At 48.6% G+C, this 15,296-nt stretch overlaps 1 long non-coding RNA gene across 5 annotated transcripts in view; it reads right to left on the bottom strand.

The window, feature by feature from the left end:
• LOC128345647 (uncharacterized) overlaps positions 1-15,296 on the bottom strand; it is a 79,819-nt gene that overhangs the window by 57,521 nt on the left and 7,002 nt on the right. For all 5 annotated transcript variants that reach the window (XR_008316557.1, XR_008316556.1, XR_008316558.1 and 2 more), the window contains exon 2: positions 4,482-4,595. This is a non-coding gene — a long non-coding RNA (uncharacterized LOC128345647). The remainder of the gene's footprint in view (positions 1-4,481; positions 4,596-15,296) is intronic.

A 15,296-nucleotide genomic window follows, 5' to 3' on the forward strand; every position in this document is an offset into this window, starting at 1 on the left:
CCACAAATATAGAGCTGAACTTTAGGGTTTAATAAATCTCATGGACTTGGAGACCGTTCAGAACAAATTGCTAAGGAAACTGCTGACTTACACCCTGGTAGAACTGCAGCTGTGTTGTGGCTGTTTATTTGGTTTCAGTCAAAGCCATGCTTTGAGCATTAACAACCTGGAGGATCATTATCTTGCCAAACAGTGCTGGTCAGAGTAATTGCAGGAGGTGGTTGGGTCCAGTATTGTCTTGTTGGACTAGTTGCCCTCATTTAAGGACTTTGATGAAGAGCAGGCAAATCATGTGAGTGGGTGTTTGGTTGTGATGTCAATGCTGATGTTCTTCAAGTACAAACTTCTACTTTTTGCACCCAGACCCAAGGAGACATGGACACACTCTGCTTTGGTGAAATTGACCACTTTATTGGGGGCTACAGATGAACCAGTGCCCGCAAGGCACTACAGCTGGGATTGGCGCTACACCCAGTAACAGTGCGGTCCCTAGCGGGTCGGCCAATTCAAAGGCCGCCCTGGCCTAAAAGCCCATGGTGCTAGAACCTTGGCTCCAGGTGGCCCACCACTCACAAGCGGGGGGTGCCCTTCTTCACCAACCTAAGGTCAGGTCTCTGTTATTGATGCCACCCCCTGATGCTGTCAAGCCATACGGAAGGATGCCGTTTGCAGAGAGGTAGGAGCTAAGCAGCATCCCTGATCTGCTAAGCCTCAAGGGATTTGCCCCTCCTCCTTAAAGCTAAATGCTTACGTAAGGTGCAGCACCGCTTTTCTCTCTGTTCACTGCCGCACTGCACCTGCCACGGCAGGCGTTAGCCTCACTTAACACCCTGCACGCCCCACAAACCTTCCAGAACCAGAGCCAATCCCAGACGCAGGACATCAACAAATAGCCTCATGCCCGTAGGCGACAGATGAACCCCGTCGCCCTGGTACAGGAGGGGTAGTGAGAACCTGATGTAATCATGCAGTATGCAGCCACTAGCTTTAGAGGCCAAGAAGCGTGCAATCACCACGTTAACCCTGCATCTGGCCCTATCCACCTTGTTCTGTTTAATGGCTCCCCTCCATACTCTGTGCTGGGTGATATCAGACCAAATTAAAATCAGACCAGGGCATCAATCTAATACAATCCCCAGGTCCTGTATTACCTGCTGAGAAAGTGAAATACGGGACTGACTAACTAGGTCGTTCCCCCTGAAATGTAGCAGTAGGATATCCGGTGCTTGATTTCCCTCCAGGAATTCACGCAGCATTGGCAATAGGAGGGCTCTCTTCATGCCCCGCCGTCTGCGCCAATCCACCAAGGCCCAACAGCCAGGCCCAGCTCAGCTCCTTGGCTCATTTACTAGATGACTTCCTTTTTGGAGGGAGGGCCGGATCTACCCAATGCACACACTTGCTACACACTTTTATGGCACCCCCAGATTGTTATCTGGGGGTGCCCCTGGCAAAAGACAAAACTGAGGGGCAGGCCACCAGGTTAACCTTTTTGGGTATAGAGTTAGACACCGTAGGCCAGCTTTCACGCCTCCCTGACAGCAAATTCAATGCCCTGAGGGAGCTATTGAGGCTGTGCAGTGTGTCCAAGAAGGTCTTTCTACGCCAGCTGCAGTCGCTGATTGGCCACCTCAACTTCGCCTGCTGGGTGGTGGCCCCTGGCCGTCTCTTCCTGAGATGTCTCTGCGACGCTGCTGTCGGGTGCAGCAGCCCCATTTCTTAATCAGGGTGACCACCACCATGAGGGAGGACATGAGGCTCTGGCAGACCTTCCTGGACTCATTTAATGGGGTATCATTCTGGTGTTCACAGCAGCTGTTAGAGGCTGATTTCCAGGTCCAGTCTGATGCAGCCGGCGGCCTAGGCTTCAGCCTGTACCTGAGGGGGCAATGGTGTGCCAAGCACTGACCAAGCGGGTAGGTGGAGACGTTCCTCGAGCTCTTCCCCATAGTCATTGCAGCGCACATCTGGGCGGAGCTTTTTAGGAACTCTGTGGTACGCTTCTGGTGCGATAATCTGGCAGTTGTCCAGATCGTCAACAGTCAAAGAGTCAGGTCACAGCGTGTTATGGGGCTTGTCCAACGCACTGATATTAACCTGCTTACACCATAACATACATTTTACTGCCCAGAACGAAGTGGCGGACGCCCTGTCTCGTTTTCAGATGCAGCGCTTCTGGCAACTAGCCCCCGAAGCCACCAATCTGCCCAAAAGGGTGCCCAAATGGCTGTGGAGCCTTGGAGTGTAGAGGCTTTCAGGGCCATTGAGGCTTCGATAGCACCCAGGACCCGGTTAGCCTAGGACAAAAGGGTTAGGGCCTTTCTCCACTTTAGGTCACAGGTAGAAATTGAGCACGCATGGCCTGTCCCACCTGAGCAGTTTATGCTGTACCTGGTACATCTCCAGGATTGGCGGTAAGCACCATGGTCGACCATCTGACTGCGCTGGCTTTCTTTGGGAAGGCCAGGGGGCTTCCAGACCACTCGGGTGACTTTAGGGTGAGACACATGCTGGAGGGCTGGCAAGGGAGATGCCAGCTCAATCCGATCAGCATCGGCCAATCACACCAGGGGTGCTGCAGCGCGCCTTCCAGGAACTGGGATGGGTTCGTTCATCCCCCTACGAGGAGGCCCTGTTGCGGGCTGCAGCCCTGGTGGCCTTTTTCGGGGCCTTCAGGGTTGGCGAGATGTTCCCCAAGGGCGCCCACAGTCCAGCGGACAGGGAGCTGCCGTTGGGTGACCTTACCCTGCGGCCTTCCTCTGCGGTGCTTCATCTCCACTTTTCAAAGACAGACCAGAAGGGCAGAGGCCAAAGGGTTACCCTGCACGGGGCAGATGACCAAGGCATGTGCCCAGTACGAGTACTGGGAACCTACCTGTCTGTCAGGGGAGAGATGGGGGGGTTCCTCATCGTCCATGCTGATGGGCGACACCTGACCCAGTTTCAATTCTGGGCAGTAATGAAGAAGACGTTTGCCATGGCTGGTGTGCCCACACATAATTTATCCTCCCATTCATTCCGTATTGGTGCAGCCTCCGCGGCTGTACACATGGGCTACTCAGGCGCTGCAATTCAACGTCTGGGAAGGTGGCGGTCCGAGGTTTACCGCAAATATGTGTGATAGGTGGGTGTGGGTGTGAACCCCCCCCTCCACAAGGCCATGCTCCCTCACTGGTCACCAATTCCTCACCACTATTCCTTTCTACACCTCCCTCACCACGTTTCTTTCTCACACAGGGGTACTCAACTGGGTGCAGGGCGCTGAGCTGTTCTTGGGAACCACGCCCAACAGGGATACCCTCAGAGTTGGCAGCGGGAGCTGGGGAAAAGGGCCCCAAACCTTGCACAGCGCCACCTCTTTAGCAATTTTCTTAGCCACTATATGTTCCAAACCATCTATCGGTTTTAAATTGCGAGCGATACTATGGGTGCGTGTGAATTGACATGGTATCCTAAACCCTTTTGTGAAACCAGCCTCTATGTAGTGTGCACGTTCCCTGTCGGGGTAGTCGTGCAACAGGAGCCGGAGTACCGGAATCCTAATTGGGCTGGTGCCCTTTTCCCACACTTCCCCCTTGGGTGGTCTCGGGTCCTCTCCCCCCCCCCCGGGATGTTGGTAGCCCCCCCTTGCTCTGTAGGCTTTCGTCCATGGGCAATTGAGGCCTGCATGTCGGCCTCCACATCAACCACAATCTTGCCTCTATTTGCACGGGGAGCGGACGCACTTCCCACTTCTATTGCACTCCCAGCAGATGAGGGGACTTTGAACCCCCTGGGAGCCTGCAGCAGAGGCCGCTGACGCTGCTGGTGTCAATCAAATGTCCACTGTCCGTGCGTTCCCCGGCCAAAGGCCTGGCGGGAGTCATGATCTGGAGTCAGAGCTCCGGATGCTGCTTCTTCCAAGAAATAGCTGTGTCATTCGAGGCATGTTCCCTGAAGGCCTGGTCGTAACGCTCCCAGGCATTGCCCATGAAGTCCATGAAAGCCCTATGAATGATGTCAAAGTACTTGATGAGTGCAGGGCCCTTTCCAGGGTACTTCTGAGTGACCACTCCCATGTATACTGTGAACCCTGACACCCAATTGGCCCAGTTATATTCAATGGGTTTCCTCTTAGCCTTCTCCTTGTCCTTCCCCTGGACCCCGCCCTTATCTATCGGCTCAGGCTCTTTGGAAAGCAACTGGAATATATCCATGCATTCACCCTTCCAAATACGTTCCTTGACCATAGGCAGCAGGTGATCACCCAATGGTACTGGCACATCGCCTGCGTGTCCATTGGGACACGTTTGTGAAGCCATCCCGTGGGGGGCAATGGCGGCACCCTCCGGGGCCACCCCGTGACCCACCCTGCCTTGCCAGACCTGATTGCAGGTGGCGTGTGGCAATGCCCAGTTCATAGGGCCAGGATACCACCTATATGGCCTACAGGGGGGGACTGTATGGCATACACCATGGCCAGACCCCTTGCAATTACTCACCTCCGCCAGATCCGTCACCACTGGGGTCCTCACCACTGCCGCCCGGCGCGGGCTCAGGTTGGGGTGTCCCGCTTCCTCCTGGGCCAGGTGTAGGTGGCCCGGCCACTTCGAGTGCTGCCAAATGTTCAGTGAAACCCTGCATTAGTTTTGCTTTGTTGGCCACCCTGGATGTTCTATGTTGGTGTGTCGGTACCCCAGACGGGCCACCCCCTGCCCCATCCCCCATGGGAGCCACGCATTGCTTCTCTAGGGCCTGGAGGCATGTGATAAGCGCTCTGATGGCCCCCAGTTCAAGGTTCCCCTCGTCATCGGAAGAAGAATCTACTGGTATGCGCAGCCTCTTAGCAGGCCGCACGGGCCTACCGCCCTTCTTAATTGGGGCCTTCTTTGGGCCCATGTCACAAAGAAACCACCCCATGTACCAAAGAAGATGTCAGTGCAACCCCCTGCTATTCCCGGGGTACCTCACCAGCCCCCTGAACCCAGGTGGCTGCTGCTGTTGGGCGTAAGCGTATCAGAACTCGGTTCAAGGCCGCGCCTGTGACTCCTCCCCAGTACCAGGTCCACCCCCTTGTGTGCCCAGGAAGCCCGGTCCTCCCACCTGCTGAGGCTCTCCCCGCTTCAGCCCCCCACAGGCTTGCACTGCCCCCTGCCCTCTCCTGTACTCCAAACCTCGGGCCGGGCCAACCCGGCCTGCTGTGTTCTTGAAGTGTGCTGATCCAGTGAAGAGCGAATAGTGTGGACAGGGAACAAAGGCCCGCCATATCAAGGTCCCACTTAGGGCCCCTCAGGCCCTCGAGGCCCAAGGCAGGATGCACGCTTGTCAGGCCCACACTAGGTCCAGTGACCGAGGTGCACTGCCCCAAACTAGGAGGCCTTCTGTGTCCCTGCCAGCCCCCAAAACAGAGCAAAAAGGGAGTGGGGGTCGAGAGCAGCTAAAGCTGCAAACCTCAACTAAAAAGTCCTGCCATGCCCCAGGAAACCTGCCAAGTGGGAGGGGAGCAAGGGCGCAAGGCCTGCTTGGCCCAGCTGCAGGCAGCCACAAGGCCTGTTCAGGCCTAGCCGCGGGTGGCAGCAATGGCGCCGCGTCTGCGGAGACAGAAAGGAGGTGGCTGCGGGCCAAGCTTAAAAGCCCGCCCACCGAGAGGCCAGCCATCCGATCGGGCCCTCCAGGGGCTCGCTCCGGTGCGGCTTGTGCCACCTGGCGCGGCCAGCTACCCACTAGGCCCACGCAGGCCTAGCTGTGAGTGGCCAAAATGGCGCCGCGTCCATGGCAATGTGAGGGAGGTGGCCGAGGGCCGGGCTTAGAAGCCCGCCCTTGGAGTGGCCAGCCATCCCGTTGCCTCCCTCGGCAGCGCGGCTCAAGAGCCTGCAGCCGCCGCTACAGCACCCGGTGCAGCCCGCTCCGACCAGGCCTGGCTACGTGGTCACGACCGCCTGGGAGCTCGCCAGCACACGTCCGCTCTCTGTGCTTGTGAGAGTTGGACTGAGTCGGCGCAGGTGCGCTGTGGGCTCGCTTCTCCAGGCCCCACCCAGGAGGCACGTCGGGGCCAATGGGAGCAGGCTCCCGGCATCACGTGCTCTTCCTAGGTGGGGGGTGGGGCAAACAAGCCACGCCGCCTAGAAGGGCAGCGGGCGGCAGGCTTCTCTCTGGTATGTTTTGTTTTTAAGTGCTTGCTTCAGAACCAGTTACCTCACACAAGGAAAGATTTCAAGGAATTAAGATTCCAGGCCATGCCACTTAAGGTTCTAATAGGCAGAGGTGCATCTAGGTAATTTTGGAGCCTGGACTTAAAGGCCTTTGGATCCCCCCCCCTCCCCACTGCAAGTTAATCATCATTTTTAAACATGTAGGTTCTTGAGGGAACAAACCACACCACTCAGGACAGACTAACGAGGATTGGGGGGGGGTCAGGGGTTGTGGAGGCCCTGGACTTCGGCTCCCAAGTCCTGGGGTAAGAGCGCCTCTGCTGGAAGGTAAAGGTAAAGTGTGCTGTCATGTCAGTGTCAACTCCTGGCGACCACAGAGCCCTGTGTTGTCTTTGGTAGAATACAAGAGGGGTATACTATTGCCTCCTCCCGTGCAGTATGAGATGATGCCTTTCAGCATCTTCCTTTATCACTGCTGCCCAATATAGGTGTTTCTCATAGTCTGGGCAACATTAAGGATTAAGGAAACACTAAGAGCAAATTAAGGATTTATTATATCATATTATCCTATAGGATGTATTCTATTCTATCCACTTTACAGGCTTCCAAGAAAGAGATTTCTGACTTATTTATTTAATATGGCTGACAGTTCAGAGCAGGAAGTTTAAAATTTTCTTCTGTGTGATGTGCATAAAAGTTATATATTATGTAGCTCTATTTGCTATAGCAGCAAAGAAGATTTGTGCTTCTTATTTGAAAGAACTTTCTATCAGTGATTCTGGGGTATCACTGTGACTGGAATGATGTTTTGGTGCAATTGAGCAGGTGAATTCATTTTGGCACTGTGCTTTAGACTTGAATGACATTTGTATTTTAATTGTAACTAGCAGAGCTTGTTGCAGAGTGATTACCCCTCTTCTTCAAGTAATTGCACAGGAAGCTTAGTTTTAGTTGCTGCTAACAAAAGCCTGAACATTTATTTTTTTCTTAAACACTAGCTAACAAACATAACAGTCTGTTATGCAAGTGAGAGAGAACCTCCTGATTGAATTCTGAACAACAAATAAGAAGCTTAACTTAGACTCCACCCCCAAGCCTGAACATAGATATATACATATAGACAAGCATGTCTAGGACAAGAACTAAGACAATGTTACACAGTAAATTCCAGTGGAGGAGGCCTGTAATTGATTGGGCAAGTTCAATATATGTAATAGATATTTAGGAATCCAGGAGCATTAAGAACAGCAATTGTGGGGAGGCATCCCTTGACCAGTTTGGGCATTCAAGATAAATACTGTCCTGCTATTTCTGCTAATCTGCTCCAGTTAGAGAAAATTCTTTTTGCAGCTGGTCAAGAACATGTTAAATGCCTTAACTATGATTATGCCAGAATTCCATAGACTTTTAACAACCTTCTTGCAGCATTCCAATTTTGTGAGAAAGCTGACTTTCTGAGACACTGATAGTGATGGTAGCATCATCCTCCTAACATCTTGTTCCCCATTCCTAAATAAATTTTCACGTGCAAAGAAGGCTCTTTACTTTAGGTGCAGAATATCGACCCAGAAAGTGAGGGTTTTTTTCTTTTGTTTTTTTAAAATGCTCATTGTGAAGATCATGGACAAAACTGAAGACTGTAAATAAGAAAATTGAATGAGGACAGAAATGTAGTGGCTTTCTCTTCCTACCAGTTCCAGTGGTGATTTGGCTTCCTGCAGAATACCCTCATGTTGTCCTCTACACCAAGCATAAGTGGGTGGTTGTGAAGGAACTTCATTTCTTATATGAATGGAAAATGAAGCCACTTCCACCTTCCCTGTAGCTGTAAGAACTATGGAACTTGCATTATATTACACTGGATTCCAAACCTGGCAGTCATATTAAAGCTAGGGAAGATTTGGCTCCTGGGCAATTTGGCTGGTAAGTAACTGAATCAATGAGCTAAGGTATTGGCTCTACTGCTCTAAATGGTTGCTGCATAAGATGGAGAATATCTCTTAAACATTACTAAGATCAGGAGACAATGTGTTGATTATTGTAGCATTGTATTATACAGAATACCTAAGATTCCTAACTGGGAAAATAAAGGTTGCAAAATCTCCAACAGTGGGAAGGCAGCTAATATATTAGAAAAGCTTCTAGCCTTTAAATATACTTTTTATAATGTACTAGTTGGTTTAGTTGTCCCTAGAATAACTTCTAACTCTAAAGGTGGAGAAAAAACAAATCCATGGCCATGTTTCTTTAACTTCAAATGAGCCAGAATTTTACCCTTGAGGTTCTTTTTTCCTCTCAGAGAAAGAGCTTAAACTTTTGAAGGATGTTTTCTAATCCTTCTTATCACAGCACAATCTTTGCATTTGGTACTGAGACCCATGATTCCTCTATGTAGTTAGTGGCATCTGTCAAAGAGAATCTGGGCCAATCTTACTTGGATAGCAAGTAATTTCTATTATCTCTGAAGCTATTAAGATAAATTAATAAATTTGATTTGTTGTAAAAATAAAATAGAAAGCTGCTAATTTAGGCAACAAAGTCCTGTTCAACAGAAGATTGGTCACTTTCATGAAAACTTGAGACTTTGAATCTTTCAAGAATGCCAGTTTTCCATTAAGGATGAAAGCATAGGTTTATTTTTGCAGACTTGACTGTCCTTTGGTAGACTTCTCTGTGACTGAAATTGTTAATTACCACATGGAGTTACAGTAGCTGCATACATTAAAGTGTTTTGTGCAAATAGTATTATGCATTCACTGTTATGCACTCACAGTGGCACTTATACAAATATAAATGTCAATGTTCATAGAGAGACAAATGGGAATGTGCCGTATTACTTGTGTAGAATATAGAGGATTGTATTACACAGGTGGACAGAAATATGTGAATCTGTATAGGCATCTCTACATGCTACACAGGCATCTACATCTGTGTTTCCAAAGTCACTTCTATTTGTGTAAATCAGTTCACTCGTGTGTAGTCAGAGAAAGTAGCATCCATCTGGATGGTAGAAACAAAATATTGACTTTCTTCCAAAGAGCCATAATCTTTGGTTTAAGCATCAACAGGCAGGAGAAGGAATCTATTTCCTTTGATGGGACTGGGTATTTTCCCTTTTGGACACCAAACTATTTTTTTCACTTACTGTGCTTTGAACCATTTACCCTCTACAGTTGTTCTAATTACATCCATCAATTGTGATGCATGTTTAATTGGATTTTAATAGGAGTGTAACTCCTTGTTTAGCAGCAAGTTTAACAGGAGTGTAATTTATTGTTGATAAGGAACGGGGGCCCTGTTCCACCTACTAAATAAGTAGTGGAGATGCATTTAAAAGCCATCACCAGAGTGGCATTCGCCTCAGAATACAAATAGCTCTAAAGTAGATAATCACACGGTGCGTGTATAGAATGAGAAGGGAATGGGTAGATTTTCAACTATTCACTGCCGCCACCATAACTTTTTTCTACTGAAAAATATGATCACACACTATATTAGGTCTGCACACTATATTAGATATAGGACATACACATTAATAGTATTTATACTAGCAAATGTATGGCTGTGTATGAAAAATGTAATATAGAAGCCGGCTTCAGTTTATCACAAGGTATGACATTTTAAAAATTGGAACTTTATAAACCAGTAGCAGAAAGTTAACTAATAATCTAAACAAGGAACACACAATGTAAGCTTACAGGCTTTATCTGGAATACCAAGGCTTTGCCCAGGTTGACTGATCCAACAATTAGTTACCACATGGTGGCACCACAATGTCAGGGACAAGCCATGGGGAACGGATATGACCAACAAGCCTTGCCTTGTTCATCTGTGAGTTAGACACATTGGCCAACATCCGGACTTATGCTCCACACATGCAGCCAAAAGAAGTATGTGTTCAACTATGTTTCTGCTTTTGAAGCATGGGCACATAAGAACAGCCCTGGTAGATCAGACCCAAGACCCATCTAGTCCAGCATTCTGTTTCACACAGTGGCCCACCAGATCCCTCTGGGGAGCCCACAGGCAAGAGGTATGTGCATGCTCTCTCTCCTACTGTCGTACCCTTGCAACTGGTATTTAGAGGCACCTTGCCTCTGAGGCTGGACATGACCTATAGCCCTCAGACTGGAAGCAATTGATAGGCCTGTCGTCTAAGATTAATTTATCTAAAACCCTCTTAAAGCCATCCAGGCTGTTGGCTGCCACTACATCTTGTGGCAGAGAATTCCATGTTAATTATGAGGAAAGGCAAGTTTATGTTCACCCGAGGAGATTAATGGACTGGTTGAAATTGCAGCATGCTTTACGGGATCCAATGCCCCTTGATGATTCGTTGGATGCCCTAGTTGCCAACTGAAATAGCCGGCTTTCTGAGGCTATTGATACGATTGCACCACAACGTCTTTTGAGATGTCCCCGGAACCCAGCTACGTGGTATACTCCGAAGTTGAGGGAGATGAAATGGCGTCTCAGACAATTAGAGCGGGGCTGGAAGAGAATCCAAGACGAAGCAATGAGATCATCCTATAGATCATTTATGAGGTCCTATGAGGTAGCAGTGAGGGACATGAAAGAAGAGTTTTTTGGGGCTGCCATTGCATCCGCAAGCTCATGGCCAGCTAAAGTATTTGAGATAGTTCGATCTCTGACAAATTTTTCTGGTACAGATCATGAAGTTAGAGAAATGGGTATTGGCTGTAAGGTTTTTAAGGGCTTTTTTGCAGATAAAATCTCACTGTTCCACTGGGACCTCCCCCTCACTTTTGATGCAATTGAGGAATTGGAGGCTCCGTGGTTGTCTACCGGGCCAATTTTTGAGAATTTTAACCAACTTTCGGAGGTCGATGTTGAAAAAAGTCTGATGGCTACATGTCCCATAGATCCTTGCCCCTCCTGGCTGGTGAAGGCTGCCTGGGAGGGGTTGCAGACCTCCCTTGGGAATATTATCAATCTTTCCCTGGATTTTCCCAGGAGAGCTGAAGGAGGCATTTGTTAGGCCACTTTTGAAGAGGCCATCGTTGGATGCCTCGGAGCCAGCTAACTACTGCCTTTTTTAGGTGAAGTGATAGAGCAAGCGGTAGCAGTACAACCTCAGACCTTTTTGGAGGATTCAGCAATTCTCGAGCTCTTCCAGTCTGGGTTTCGGCCTGGGCGTGGGGTAGAAACAGTCCTTGTCACCCTAGCTGATGATCTCCATCGCCAGCTTGATAGGGGAGGGTTGGCGCTGCTGTTGCTGTTAGATCTCACAGCAGCATTCAACACTGTGGACCATGATATTCTGGTCCACCACGTAGCTGATGCTGGGATTCGAGGTGTGGCCTTGTTGTGGCTGTGTTCCTTCCTACAAGACCAGGGATATAGGGTGACAATGGGCGATGAGAGGTCTTCACGTCAGGTACTAACATGTGGTGTCCCCCAGGGGACTATTCTCTCACCCTTGCTGTTCAGTTTTTATATGTGGCCGCTAGCTAAGCTGGTGAGGTGTTTTGGGCTAGGGTGCCACCAATATGTGGATGACACCCAGCTTTTTCTGCTGACGGATGGCAGGGCTGAGAACACCATAGCCCAGCTGACCAGGTGTTTGGAGGCAGTTGCAGACTGGCTGAGGCAAAGTCGTCTATGGCTTAATCCAGATAAGACTGAAGTTCTGTGGCTGGGCCTGAAGAGGTCAGAGGAGAGTTTTCAATTACCGACCCTTGATAGTGCTTATTTGATACCTCAGCCTACTGTGAAGAGCCTGGGCGTGATTCTTGATGCCTCTTTGAATATGGAGGCTCAGATCATGGAGGTCACTCGAAAAGGCTTCTTTCAGTTACACCAAATACGGTGGCTGGCCCCTTATCTGTCCCCTCTGGACTTGGCCACTGTGATCCATGCGACAGTCACTTCTAGGTTAGATTATTGCAACTCGCTTTATGTGAGGCTGCCATTGCACTTAACTCGGAGATTGCAACTGGTGCAGAATGCAGCTGCCAGGGTCCTTACTAAGGCACCTTGGCGAGCACATGTGACACCTTTGCTCGTTCAGTTGCACTGGTTGCTGCTTGAGTCCCGGGTTAAGTTTAAGGTATTAACCTTAGCATTTAAAGCCCTACACAGTATGGGCCCTCCATACCTCCAAGACCGCCTTGCTCAATATGTCCCTCGCTGGGTCCTGAGATCAGCCACAAGTAATGCCTTGGTGATCCCGGGCCCTAGGGACATTAAATTGCAATCAATGAGAGCCAGAGCCTTCTCAGTGGTGGCCCCAACTCTATGGAACAGTCTCCCAGATAATATCAGAGCTCTCCATTATCTGTTGGCTTTCCGTAAGGTATGTAAGACTGAAATGTTCCGCTGGGTGTTCAGTCGCTGAAATAGCTGGCTGTAGAGTGATCTTGTAATCCATGATTATTATGTCATGTGGAATGAGTATTGTATGGAGTTGTGGTTTATGAGGCTATGTAAGATTTATTTTTTTAAAAATTGTGTTGTTGTGTATGTTATTGCTTGTAAGCCGCCCTGAGTCCTATGGGAGTAGGGAGACGTATAAATCTAACTAACTAACTAAATTATGCATTATGTGAAAAAGAACTTCCTTTTGTTGGTCATAAATTTCTTGGCAATCAGTTTCAAATCAGGCAACTTTGCTCACAGATGGACCACAGGGGGAATTGTATCTTCCCTGATAATTATGCTATTTAGCATACATGCTGCATGTCCAGGAATATCCAAAGCTGTAGTGAACCTTGTGGCCTCCAGGATGCAACCCACAAATTACCCCTGAGGGTTGCGTGACCTTCAGGGACATATTGGCAGGTTACACCGAGCACTTTGTGGGGAAAGTGGAGATTGGCAAATATTGTCCCCTACCCCTGTGCACGTGCCCATTAATCCAAAGCAAGAATGCAGCCTGCATATTTCTTTTGGCTGCACGTGTGCAGCATTAGTCAGGATGTATATCTTCAGATGAAACATGCACAGACTTTGAAACCTGGAGTAGAATTCAGGCCACGGAGAAGTGGTGGCCAGACTGGCCTGCTGTGGAGGGGAAGTGGTGGCTAGGCAGGCTTGCCACCGAGGGAGAACAAGCTGGTGGAGGGGGGAGAACAAACTGGGGCAGGGGGAATGAACTGGGGCTGGGGGGGAGAACAAACTGGGGCTAAAGGTGGGGAAGAATGAAATGGGGCTGAAGGGTGGGAGATAGGGAGAACTAGGGGTGCAGATGCTCTGTGCCAGGTCAGCTAGTACTAATTATTTATCCAGAGATCAATATTAAGTTCAGATATATATTTTGGAGATTGAAAATTATATTTTGGATGTCTAAAATACATTCTTCTCCCAATTACTTACAGGCCTAAAAGGAACTGCATCTCCCCTGATGCTTAACTGCCCAGCATACATGATGCATGTCTGGGAATATTCAAAGCCATAGTGAATCTTGTGGCCTCCAGAATGCAAATCATAATGTTTTGGACCTTTCCTCACACAGAGTAATACAGAAGTTGGGTGTTCAGAGAAGGTCTTCATCTGAAACATGGAGGTGGCCGTAGAGTCTGATGTTTCCAGGTGGATGTCCAGGGCCTCCAAGTACCTTCAGCAAGGGTGAAATGTGTTTGTGATTCTTCTCTAAGGATAGCATATGCTGCATTACTAATATAAAATCTACGTTCTTCAGCTCATTTAGTTCAGTGAACTTTGCTTGCTGATCTCTTTTAATCAGGATTTGGCATGCTGCTTTCAATAAAAACAAACAGTATTTTTGAATGGAAATCAACAGTGATTCTCCAGTGCTTAAATAATTATCTTGGGCATCCCATTATTCTAAAAATCCTGTAATACCTCTCTCTTATTATAAAATTGTCTTGTTTTCTGCTTATGAGCTGTTTTGTTAAACTGCTTAGAATTAAATTATACACTAACTGGTTATTAAAATGTGACCCCTTACTGCTAAACAGAAAGTCTTTCTCATGCTGTAGTTAAAACGTGCCAAATGACTTTTTGGGAATAGAGAGAAGTAGTTGTAAACAAACTACAGATGAAAGTACAAGCCATATAACAGGTTATCAGTGAGACAGCCGTTCCCTGGAGCTACAAAGGGCATACAACAATAGCTTCAAACATTTTTTTTTCTAAGTATGTTCTCAATGAATCTTCAAAGGATTAGTCTCTACCATTCGACCCTTGGTGAAGTATTTAAAGTGGTTTCACATGTAATGTGGCAAGTAAAATTGCTGCAAATTGCCAGTTCCTGAAGCACACACAGGAGCCCGACTTCCAGTGTCAGGATGGATATGCCAACATTGGTCCTGTCATTCAAACCCATCAGTGTCACCTTACTTGCCGTTCTGAACCTGACATCCATAACCTAGATTTGAAGTAGTTTATAGATGTTGGGAACCACAATAGACACTTGACAAAATTGCTGGACTTTATGGAGCCATTGTGGAGGGGGAGGGTAAATGGGTTTAGCTTTATCTCCTTTAGAAGGAGTATACTTGGAACAGAGATAGGGCTGCCTTGGACAACTAAATTTCAAAAATTAAATTACTCTACCTCTAACTCTCCTAATCTAGGCACCATGGTTAAATTTCAAGTTGCCATGTCTCCCTGACACCTGGGAATTTGCAAGCCCTATTATGAAAGCTTTATGCTTGAGGACTTTTTCCTGCTAAAGAAACCATATTTTAAAAGCTCACAAGAATCAGGCTGCTCACCGCCCAAATGGGAGGCACGGCCAGTTTGCATCGGCCCCCTTGCGACAACCAGGTCACAGTACAAGTCATTGAGGCTATTCTAATGGTCATACAAAATCGGGCTAAGGGAGCCTAGCCCGATTTTGTATGCCCGTGAGAACCACTGGGCTTGCAGCTGAGCCCGGTCTCACGAAAGCGGGTCACCCGCTAAAACAACCTTCCCCTAAGCGAGTGCTCTGCCAACCCAGGCTTTTCAATAGTGAGTTGCCACAGCAGCTCAAGAGTAGACCCCCGACCAGGGGCTGAAAAGCAGCCTCCCAGCTTGAGAGTCTCTGTAGCATGCCCTGCACACTCATGCAGGGCATGCTGAAGCTTCCAGGTGCCATGCGGCCTCCAATCCTCCCAGCCCCCACCGGCTCCGTAATGGAGCCGGCAGTCGTGTGGGCGGCTGTTTCGGCCGCCTGGAGCAGACTGACTGCTCCTGTGC

The sequence above is a fragment of the Hemicordylus capensis genome, chromosome 2 (genome assembly GCF_027244095.1).
Source record: "Hemicordylus capensis ecotype Gifberg chromosome 2, rHemCap1.1.pri, whole genome shotgun sequence".
Taxonomy (NCBI): Eukaryota; Metazoa; Chordata; class Lepidosauria; order Squamata; family Cordylidae; genus Hemicordylus; species Hemicordylus capensis.